Source organism: Zonotrichia albicollis, chromosome 1 (assembly GCF_047830755.1).
Source record: "Zonotrichia albicollis isolate bZonAlb1 chromosome 1, bZonAlb1.hap1, whole genome shotgun sequence".
In the NCBI taxonomy this organism is placed as follows: Eukaryota; Metazoa; Chordata; class Aves; order Passeriformes; family Passerellidae; genus Zonotrichia; species Zonotrichia albicollis.
The window spans coordinates 26,973,592-26,985,646 of NC_133819.1; positions in this window are offsets into that span (position 1 = coordinate 26,973,592).

The window sequence follows — 12,055 nt, forward strand, 5'->3', positions numbered from 1 at the left end:
CTGCACGCTTAAAAAGCTAGTTATTGTTAATTCTCTCCCTGCTTTCCAAGGCTGTCTCAGGTCTCTCTAAACAGGCAGCCCTTCACAGGATGCAAATTAGCAGGTTACAGCTTTTGTCACAGAAACTTATGTAGCTGAGTACTCCTTCATATCACACAGTTTCATTTCTAGGTGCTGAAATGAGGCATCAAGAATTAAATTAAGGCTTTATGCAGAATGCAACAACAAAGAACATTAAGGGATAAAAAAAGAAAAACCTGAGCTGTAAACAGTGCAAACACTTCAGATTCAAAATGATTGCCAGAAATTCTGCAGAACTTTCAATAAGTAGAAGTGTAGCCATCTTGTTAAACCAAAGGTATTAGAAGTATGGTCTCAGTTTCAAAAGGCCTATTCAGCTAACTAGATTGGGATCATGTGGTTTTGGCTCAATCCCTGGTACATCTTTGTGTCATCTACTTTGTTCCTCTTACTTTGATATTGGATACCACCAAAAAAAAATCATTTTGTGTGGTTTGAAAACCTTGTAGAACTGAGAAGTATGATCTGTGATTATTCTTAAGGAATTTTTTTTGACTTCTCTGGTAAGCTCAACCTGAGCACAAAATATTGTGGTAAAATTTTTAGTGAAGTTTATAAAACAACTACTTTTCAGCTTTAAAATCCTGAAAAAAACTTACTGGTCTCAGAATATCCATCTGTTTAAAAGCAGAGATTTTAATAAACATAAACAAAAACAAACTCATAACCATAAACATTATTATTATTGTTGTTGTTGTTATTTAGAGGCATGAGGAATTACACCAAATAGTTGAATTGACTGACAATGGAAGTATGAATTTTAATTGATAAAAAAAAGAGTTTTTTCTTAATATTTTGGCGATTTTTTCAAAAAATGCTGTGTATGGAAGTATTTCATGGGACATTAGAAGAAGAGTAGCTCTTCATTAAGAATACCCTTCAATCTGAAGTTCATTTCTTCCTCTTTCAGTCAGGGTACTAAGTGCCTCAATTTTCTGTAGCTGAACAAAACAGTGATGTTGAATGCAGTACAACTTTTTAACAATTAATTTTCTCTCCTGACTTTCAAAAAGTTAAGTAGGACTGACATTTAAGATTATTCACACCAATAGATAATCATGATTTGAGCTTCTTATAAGAAACAAAATGATGTTTAACCTAAAAGAAGCAATTCTGTAGACTAATTTTTCTGAAATGCTGGTAATATTTTAGAATTAGTATCTGGCAAAATATTTTCAAATATTGGCTAAATAATTTGAAACATATAAGCTATTTGAAGGAATTAACCACGTATGAACTTCACTTACAAAATTAATTTGCTTCAGATGGTAAAAATTATATTGAATCTGTTTGGTGTAAGAACAGTGCAACATTTGGCAGCATAGTATGAAATAAAGCTGTGTTTGTCCAGGACAACATAAGTATTTTAAACTTTTCATTTTTTTTTACCAAGTCTCATCATGTGGGGTCTTCTGAGAATTCTATTTCTTAACACCACAGGGACAGGTGGCCAAAAAATGGCATGTTGGAGTCTAGAGAATGAGAATAGTTAGAAAGATGTTGGTTCAACCATGCAAATTCTCTGCATTTAAGAAAACTGACCTTAATGAAGCCTATCAATAATCAAGGACATAGCAGCAATGAAGAAAAAGGGAAATTAGAAGGGTAAAAATGGATTTTCAAGAAAAGAATTAAAGAGTTTTAAAACCAATACCCAAAAGCCATGAAAATACATTTTGAGGATGACTGTAATAGAACCAACAGATCTTCTAAATCCCTACAAAGCAGTGAGGGAAGATAAGAATACTGCTGAGAAGTTAAATGACTTTTTACATTAGTTTTTACTCAAGAATTTTTGGAAGATTACTATGAAACCTGCTGTTTTCTGATATATAACAATGTGATGCTACTAAAGCCCTACATGCTGCAAAAAGTTTTCTGTAACTTTATGCATAACAATCAAAATGTATGAAACCTCAAAATTATACCCCCCCTAAATTTTTCCTTATTGCATAGAAAGAGAGGAAGAAAAAAATAGTGCCTCATATATTTAAGAAATTGAACTACTGATCATGAAGTTTATTGTCTCTTTCAAGAAGGTTTTCTGGGTCATTAACTTACCACCAAAAAAATATGAACTTTTTCACAACTTCTCTCAAGTACCTTGAGATTGCCATATTTTAAAAGGGAAAAAAGCTTCATAAGCCAATCACTTGCTGCGGTTAAAAAATTATAAAAGCCTCAACAACATAATTTCTTCAGATGTTCAGAAATTCTGATTCCTCAGGAAAGGATACTTAGTATTTTTCTGTATGTATGGGATAAAGCAGGACCAAAAAACACCTAACAGAAAAAAAAATAGACATTTAGGATAATACAGACTACTCTCATTATACAAAAAAGGATAAAATGATTGACTGAACTTTCTCATTTTAGCTTCACTTATTCTTACTACAGAACTGGGAGGGAGTGCAATGAAACAGAAATCTGAGAAGTGCAGGAAAAACTTTCCATTGTTCAGATATAAGGACAACCCTGAAGAATTTAAGGGGGAGAAGATGTACTAAATGAATGGATACCAGAAAAACAAAATTTATCATTGACAATCATGATGGAGAGAACTACCTGAAAAAATGTGAGGGTACAATGCAGATGCCTATATTAAGCATATCTAAATTAACCAGTGGAGCCCTAAACATCCCACAGGTTTCTTAGCAGAGGTCATCATTAATGTGCTACTGAAAACATAAAAAGTAATATGACACATTGCAATATGTGACAACAACGTGAATTATTACAGAATGGACAAGGTAGCACCTTCATTGATACCAATATTTTTCCAGAATACTACCTATAACAAGACTATACTTTAAAAGAAGATGTGAAAAGCAGTTGAAAAGGAGAAAGAATCAGCATAAAACAACCAATAAGTTTAGATATGTACGTCATGAATAATAATGTTAAATTGAAAACCTTTATTTTTCTGTTATAATCAAGAATAAGAGACACTTTGCTTGTAAGTGAAAAAATCTGCATCTGAAAAATTAAAACAGTTTTTTATATACGATGAGCAAAATTATAAAATGCATTTGTAATGGAAATAATTCACGAAAAATAAAAGCATAGGGAATGTGTCAATCAAGACTACTTAATGTTAGCAATTTTTAAAGGGATATTTATTGTTACCTTCATGTTTTAACTCAGGCTGTAACAGTAAGAACAGGAGATTTCTTCAGATTACTTTGCCTCAAAGGCATTTTAAATTTCTCTCAACTACCTTGAATCAGCCATATTAGGAGACATACATGACCTTTCATGGTCATTCCTACATTCTGGTGTTTCACTGCAGCGTATAAATAAAAACTGATGGAGAGGAAAATCAGAAACACAAGATAGAAAGTACAGCAGAAATATATTTATATTGAACAGTAGTATCTGTCATTTTACTGAAGGAAAGGCAGTTTCTCTTTTACAGAGCGCATGAAAGTTAGTGTCTTTCATCATGAGGAAGAGAGGACTTGAAGTGTGACAAATTATGTGTGAGAACAGAGCTGGAACTTATCAGCTTCACAAGGAAAAAATCAATTTTATCCAGCTGACATTTAATTGTGGTAGACTGTTTACCGTACATTTTTGTGTGTGTCATTATTTCTCATAGAATTCAAACCTCATATATTCAAAAATAAACTTTAATGTACGAAGTCCTAATTCAAAACTCCCTAACCTTCCCTGTTGTTGTATAAGAAAAACAGTCTTTGTATCCAAGAGCTTGTGACCATACTCCACCAACAGGAACCCTCTTCCAGATAAGAACTTTGAAAGTACAAATTCATTCTTCTACATCCTGAGACTTTTTGTGTTAGTTAATATCTGAAAAGCCAATCTGAGATACAAACCTTTTGGAAAATTAAGTCTGTAAGGCACTCCTAGATTCTGAACAGTACCAGTTTTGCAATTAGTTTTGCACTCACTTGTTCTTTAAGATCAATTTGCCCATATCTGCATGGATTGTTAAAAATCCACAGACTCAAAAGTTCTCTGCAGAGCTACAGCTGTAAGGCCTAACTTCATATTAAAAATACTAAGATGAATCAACATTTTTTTTTGTTTCCGTAATATATGAATCTAAATTCTGATAATAAATCAAGTCAGTATTTGAGCAGCAGGTACTTACAATTTATGCATCTATTGTTAGTGCACTAAATGAGTGATGAAATAGGAAATAGTTGTCTGGTCAAGAGCTTGTTGTAGATGTTTTTATCCTAGATAAAAAAGTACCATTGTTCTGCCTGCAATTTTCTAACTATTTCTATGCAATTTTCTATTTTCTAAATAGGGAACCAAACGTGCTGCTCTTATCACTTAATGATTCCTCTAAGTTGGAGGACAGAAAGGTTTTTTTATCAGGCATTGGAAAGCACATATATGTGAAGAGGATATGTGATCTCACACCTAAAGTACTGTACTCAGAAGAAATTAAAAGTATAATCTGAAAGTTTATCTCTAATTATCACTTTCAAGTGTTCAATATAAACATTCCATGTAGTGTACAGAAGATTACAGTCTTCTCCACTAGCACAGAAATGCATATGCTCACACCCACCAGCTCTCTGCTTTGTTGCAAACTATGAATAGTTAAGCATTTGCTGTGATTTAGCTAATGTCCTTTTACCATATAAAATGCAATCCAATTCATTGTGTATGTGCTTGAAAGGGAAAGAGACACAAATGATTTGGTACTAATTCTTTTTTCTTCATTTCATATTGCTAAAGCTGTCTCTGGAGAAATAAAGAGGCTTTTTTCTCTTCTTTCTTATAATAGGATTCTAATGAGAACTTTAATTAGTATCATGAATTTTTTCCTTACTTCTAGATTTTAAAGTAATCATGCAGTATTTCTCACTCATGATTTTCTATTGTATCTCTATCATGTTATTTCTCTAAGATAATTTTCATAATACTGTTTTATTTCAGATTTTGTTAACTCATTTTATTGCCATAGTAATTGACATCAAAATAGACAAGTTTCATCAGATTCTTGTTAGTAGATTGATTGACAGTCACCAACTGGAATATTTTCTCAATTACAGCTGTGTAAATATTCTGGTAGAAAGGCCTTGTCTCTATCAGTGTATGCATGAAGTGGTCATTGCAACACAGGCTATTCTTCCTCCCTTTAGTTCTTTCTTAATGTTTTTTACCAAAAATAATTTTTGGAAAATCCTTTTTAATTTCTTTCCCACGTTTTGATGGTCTGTCTGCTTGATTGTTTCCTCTAGCATGTGCCATTTCTTTTGAGATTAAACAAAACATTTTTACCAGAACACATATTTCTGACACAAACTCTGCTTGAGTTAATTTCATGGTATTTATTATAAAACGTCACATTTAATGGACGTTAGTAGATTAAATGGGCTAGATTGATTAGATCTACCTAGTCCTGTAGATGTCACACAATTTTTTGATAGCCTGGAATACTGTTTCATTTGTCCTGGAATACATGAGCCTAGGACATGAGATATGCAAATTCTCCAATAAAAACCTCTATATTTTTGTCGTTACTTTTCTGGAATACATGTTTCATAGTCATTAAAGAAAAAGAAGCAATTACCAGTAAGTCCATGAAAAACAGTCCAGGAAAGCAGATTTTCCAGTGTTTTATTGCAACGTTCGAAATCCTGTATACCATTTTCCACAGGGATGTAGCAAATAAAAAATAAACTGAAGTTGGTAATTAGAGAAATTTAGCTGAAACTTGTTCAGCTTATTAAGCATTTAATTTTAGAAAGTAAGAAATCATTAACACTTTTATTATCCTGAGTGTAAAAAACCCAAACACTTCTGCAAAGGAGACTGTACAATTGTCTTTAAAAGATTTGGTATTCATGTGCTTTCCTGAAATGTTTATGTAACCTAACTAAACCTGTAGTTTGACTTCCACAATAAAATTACCAATTGGTGACAGCAGTTGCACAGGTGGCTTAAAAAATCCTCAAGTTGTTCCTTGCTCTTCACTAGAAGTCAAGGCTCCTGTTTCTATTTTGAAGGTTGGACTGACTCTGCTGTAAAAGGTTTTTCTGGTAAAACTCTGTTTAATGGCGTAGCAGAGAGGATCAAATATGGCATCCTCCAGTGAGAAGGACTTGCCCTGGCTAAGTGATGCTGCCACCCTCACTGCTGCCTTGGCCTCACGAGGGACTTTGTTCATCTTCATGCACACAGCGAGCTGGTCTGACCTGAGCACACCTGGGCTGGGCTAGCTGGGGTGGTTGCCTTCTCACCAGGGTGGGAGAGTGTGTTGTCAGCCCTGCTACACAAATATCAAATAGATCTCTTAGTCCCAAACAATAATCAGGAGAACAAAAAAATTTTAAAAGTACAGGAAAGCATTCAAATCAAAGTCAAAATGTGATAAAAGTATCAAGTTCTAATTTAAATTATAGTCTGAGCTGCTTCAAGTAGATAGGTGTTTTGAGAGTGTATAAAGAAAGAGTGTGTAAAGATTGAAGGTTTTTCTCTTGATAAAAGGTGTTTATCATTTGAACTGTAGAAAGGAGTGAGCTTGTTGTTAAATGTGTGCATTTCTCACCATAACTCTGCAACTCCCAAAGTCACACATCAATTCAGCTGCTCTGGTAGAAATAGGTCCCATGTCTCCTGATGCAGAGTCTGGTATCCTATCCTAGAAGTTCAAGCCTCCTCTGTTAATAAGGTGTTTACAGAAGTTTATTCCTTCAGGTCAGAAGTTTGAACCTATTCCAATCTACTGATACCCTGAAGGTACTAAATCCAACTGCATGGGTCAGTTCTATTCAAGTGTAGCTTTTGTTTCTCAGCAGAGTAAACTAAAGGAAAATTGAATGTGCTGCCCTTTCCAAAATATTACTAAACTGAGCTTGTTTTGTGGCCTTCAGTAGAAAGTACTATCATGGCTGGCTCTTTTAAATGCATCAGCAGAAAGGAAAAGAATTTCAGGAATTCACAGCTATTTTGAGGAGGTAAATATTGGCAAAATACAGTTGCCTAAGTCAAGCTGTGTTTTTTCATTGCCTACCTTCCTCGCTGTGTAGGGGGTCCCCTTACCTAAGGCTGTCACAGAGGTGCCTTCAGTTAGCACACACATTTCACTTTAAAAGGGAAAAAATAAACAAAATTAAAAGCTTTTCCTTCAGGTGTTTCCCTCTGTTCTTTAGAAGCAACCTCTCACTAATGATTTCCTGCTGGGTTGCACTCATGGCATTGCAAGTTTGCAGCAGGGGCTGCACTTTGCAGCTTCAGCAGATTGTGACAGCAGCAGGTGTGGTTGTCACAGAAGGATGTATTTGCACGTGATAGCCACAAGTGTATCCCTGCTTTCCATTGGAACAGCACTAAAGAACATTGCTGGCACAAGGAGGAGGGAACTTCAGAACACTCTGTGTCTTGATGGGGAAGCTGAGGCACGAGCACCATCCTGACAGTTTGCAGTCATTTTCCCTAATGAGTTTTCCAGTTTGCTAATTCAAAGTTTCAGTGTGCTTGGGCCTCAAACTCTCCTTGTAAGGAGATTATTCCACCACTGAATGTACTTTGCAGTCAGAATTTAATCCTATTTTTCATCTCTATAAGCAGAAAATTATTATTTTTCTCTTGACTGTCTTTGTTATATTATTTAATCGTACAATATACAGCCATTCTTAGTGCCTCTGTAATTCTGGAAGGGAGTTTATTCTCATCTTAGGTGCATCACATCATATCTTTCTGCTAACAAATGGCCCATAACAGTTTAAAATGTCATTCACAGATATCGAAAGTCATTATATGGACCCATTGATTTCAGAGAATTTTATGTGAATTCAGCCCTTAGAGAGGTTGATTGTTCTGTCACAGAAATCATCTGCAAGACTGATGTTTGACAGGATCAAGCCAACAGATGCATTATTTAGCTGCTCTACAGCCCAGTGCCTTTGCTGACAAAAATTGATTAATATATTTGGATTTTTTTTCATACTACATTGCAATGTCATAGCTAATCTATGATCCATCTGATCTCTAAATCTCTTCCAACATGCCTGCCTACTAAAATCTCTTCTCTATTGACTATCTATACCTTTGAATTATCTTCCAGTGGATGTATTATACTAAATTTGTCCAAGTTAAATTTTAATTTCCTTTTTCTTCCCTACTCTGAATTCTTCTTGGCATTTCTCTTCCTTCATTGCTGCTTACCACCTTTTGTAATGATAAGGAGCAGTATATTTTGGTACTACTTTACAGAAAATTCAACTAAAATCCCAACCAATTATTATACTAGAAATTATTTTAATTTATTAGCCATTAGGAATAACTTCTAGGCTTTTGTGTGCTTTATAAGATTCCATAATTCACTGACTTTTAACATTTCCCTCCTGAAGGAATCTGGTCTACTCGACAGGAAGCCTTAATTGGAGAAGAAGAATCTGTAGAGCTAAAAAAGCTGGTTCTAATAGGAGTCAGACTTTACAATGAAAAGGTTGAAATGTTGCAGGGAGAAAGTGGCTCATTACCAGAAAAAATGTCTGAATCCCAAAGGGTATGTATTTTCCCTGAAAAAAAATGAATGTTGTCAGGGAAGAAAGCTCATAATTTATTATTAACAGCTAATAGTAGCTTTCCTTAAAAGTGGTGGTGGGAACATAAACAAAATGTATTTATTTTCCAGTATTTGACTAAACTAAGAATTTTTCAGACTGTAGATAACATTATTATTATTCAAAAAGGTTAAATTATTGGTTTCCTTATATTTAATTTTATGCATTATTATGCATATGTATAACTTCAAAAGCATACAATAAGACTCTTATAAGTCTTCCCTGGCACTAGTGGTGTTACATGAGGTTAAGAAACAATGGAGTGTTTTCCACAATTGTCAGCCCTAGATTTCTGTTTGCATGCCTGAGATTTCTGCTTAGATACCTGAAGCCTGAATCTGATTTCAATTATTTTGTCTAATTTAGACATAATTTGTCATGTGCTCTATTTATTCATTATAAAAAGAGAAACTCCTGCTGTATTTATTTCAGAGTAATATAATATCATCAGAATATCTATTTAAGAGAATAGACAAGTTAATTTTTTCCAAGCCTTATTTTTGGCGCGTGCTAGACATTATTAGCATTCTAGGATGTACTGGACTAATGATACTATCTTGTCCATCCTAAAAGCCACAGGTCTTCCAGAAATACTTTAATATCTCCTATATGATGTTTTTAATTGGATCATCTTAGGAGTCTTCATTTCCCTTCTTTACACCAAAGACTCAGTTTTGTTGAGAACCATAAAATAAAATTTCAATTACCAAGAGCAGTCTCTGCAGCATGATATGAGGAATGTGAGTCTTCATATGCCTGTGTGTCATCTGGCCTTCACTTTCATTCTAGCTCATTTGGTTTATCTCTTGCTTTTTCTCCTGCATCACAGAGGAAGAACATCTTTGACACTGGGGCTGTCATTCACTGCGGGCACTTTCCAGCACACTGGGGCCCTCCTTTACTTGAGATTTGTTGGCACTTGAGTAAATAAGCAGCATGTGCTGACAGGGCTGCAGTTTCAGAGTACCTGCATGAAGGAGCCGGAATCAAAAGCTGAGGCAGGCACAGCAAAAATATCCTTCAGAAAATGGATTATCCAGAGTTTACAAGGCAAGAATTTATAACCACCAAGGTGAAGGAAGCTATTCAATGTATTATTGACTTGGATTTCCCATTCTCTGCATGATCCCATTTTGCAGAGTTTGGATCACCCTACTCCACCTCTGTAATTTTTGTATGTGCAAGGCTGCAGAAGACCAGGATAAGGAATGCTGGCAAACAAATTTTCTTCAAAGTAATGAGAGATCAAACAGATCCTTGTGCTGCCAGTAACACATGCTAGGGAGAGTACTTTCCCAATAAAATCAAAACGTAATGTAAGACTGTTGTTATTTAATAATTAATAATATTTTCTGGAAAGATTGTCAACTGCTCTACAAACATGCTCTTTCCCCTTTTCTCTATGGACATTAAGGGTTTTTCCCAGAGTTTTGGGGCCTTTTAACTCCTTTGAATAGCCAGCATTTCCAATTTAACTACTGTGGATATTTTGTTATACTGCATTCTTCCTATGAAGGAAAAGAGAAATATAACTTCGAGAGATGGACTTGTTAAATTAAGAAACATTCATCATTAACATTTATTCTCAGGGCTGAGTAAACTGAATTATTATTGGAACAGGCATGTTTATGCTATGATTTCATAGAGGGCTGGTCTGGTTTTTTTAAACTGGTAGAAGGTTTGTTCTTACATTTACACATGTACCCTCTCAGGCAAGAAGACATAAAATTCTCTACTTCTTATGGTATAAATCTGTAATGCTGCAGAATATACTCAGACTGCTACAAAGTTTTGTCAACACAGCTACCATTAAAAAAATCCAAAGAAAATTGTTAATCTCATTTGAAAAGAAGGCATGTGCCCTTTTTTAGACTTTTTTTATATTTATCAAGGCCAAGATTATGAGCATTTTTCAAGATTTACACAGCTAGAATTTAAGTTAAAACTTTCAACCCAACTAGCAATAGAAAGAGGAAAAGGGCAATAATTTATATTGGTTGCTATTTAAGATGATAATTATTTCTATTTTTTCTTGGTTCTCTGAAATCTTCTACTTCATATGACTCTATTCCTCACTGAGCAACCGCAAGTCTTTTCTCAATGCTTTATTGTATTACAAGATGTTGTTGCCTTGTCTCAAATGCTCTTCTTATATTGTGCATAAGCTGCCTCCTGCAGAAGCAGTTGGTACGAAAGGGAACAACAGATCTGAAAAGACAATTAAATGTGCTCTGAACAGATCAATTAATTCTGACTGAATAGCAAAAGATCTCAGAAGTCTTGTACTTTAAATAGATGGTTTGTGAGATGTTTGCTGGGTAAGTATATATCTAGGCATGCTGTGTCCCTTTTACAAAGATCCTGAGTTATTACTATAACACAAGCCAGCAGGAATAGATCAAAAATATTTAAATAATAATGTAATAATGATTAAAGGAGAAATATATGGTAAAAACTACAAAAACATTTATTTGAATTACCTCTTTCTTCTTTGGGGATATATGAAATGGCCACTGAAAATTAGATTTTTGTGTCTTTAGGCTGAGTTGTAGGCTAAAGATTTATGTGCTTTATCTTAATCTGATTTGCCATTCTTGGTGTTCTAATTTTTATCGGTAATAAAAACATTTATTTTATGTTTTAATTTCATTATTCCAGGTTTTCAAATTTGGTATTTCTCTTTCCAAATATATCAAAATATGGTAGAAATAAAATGAAGGTGTTAATTTATGTTCACATGTAAAACATCTGCAAGGTTTTCTATATATTTCTGTGGATTATGCTTCAATCTCAGGTACACTGGATTTCAGATGCCCCTCAAGCTACTTCTAAATCACTTTTGTTGTTTTATTAATGTGAAAACACAGCTTTGGGCATGGATTCAATATATTCAGTTAGGCGATTAGACAGTGGATTGTGTGTGATGCATCCCAAACATGAACAGTTTGCCACATCATTCCCAAGTACCTACATGCAAACCACTAAATTATTGCTGATTTATTGACAGATATTTTTGGCAACCACCAGAGCAAGCTACATAAATGTTTTCAAAATGGGAGAAAGAATTAGAAAATGGGGAGGAACATCTAGATGTGAGAGTGGAATAAATAAGTGTTATACTGAAATACTTAACTGGATCAAATTACAACAGTTAGGGCAGGAAGCCGTCTCCTTTCCAACAGTTCCCTCTGGCAAATTTGAAAAATCAGGTATCGCCATAAATCTGTACCACTGAGGAATGGTTCTAGGAGAAAGTATGGTTCCAATGTCCTTATGAACTACATTTATCTGGGTGAACCTTTTTGTTTTTCATTTGTTTTCTCTTGTCCACAGGAAGGAGTAGCTTATTTTCCATTTCCTGTTGAATGCTTTCCTTTCTTCTCCATTGTACTCTAGGTTGTTAATTGTTAAGCCATCTCCTTTGG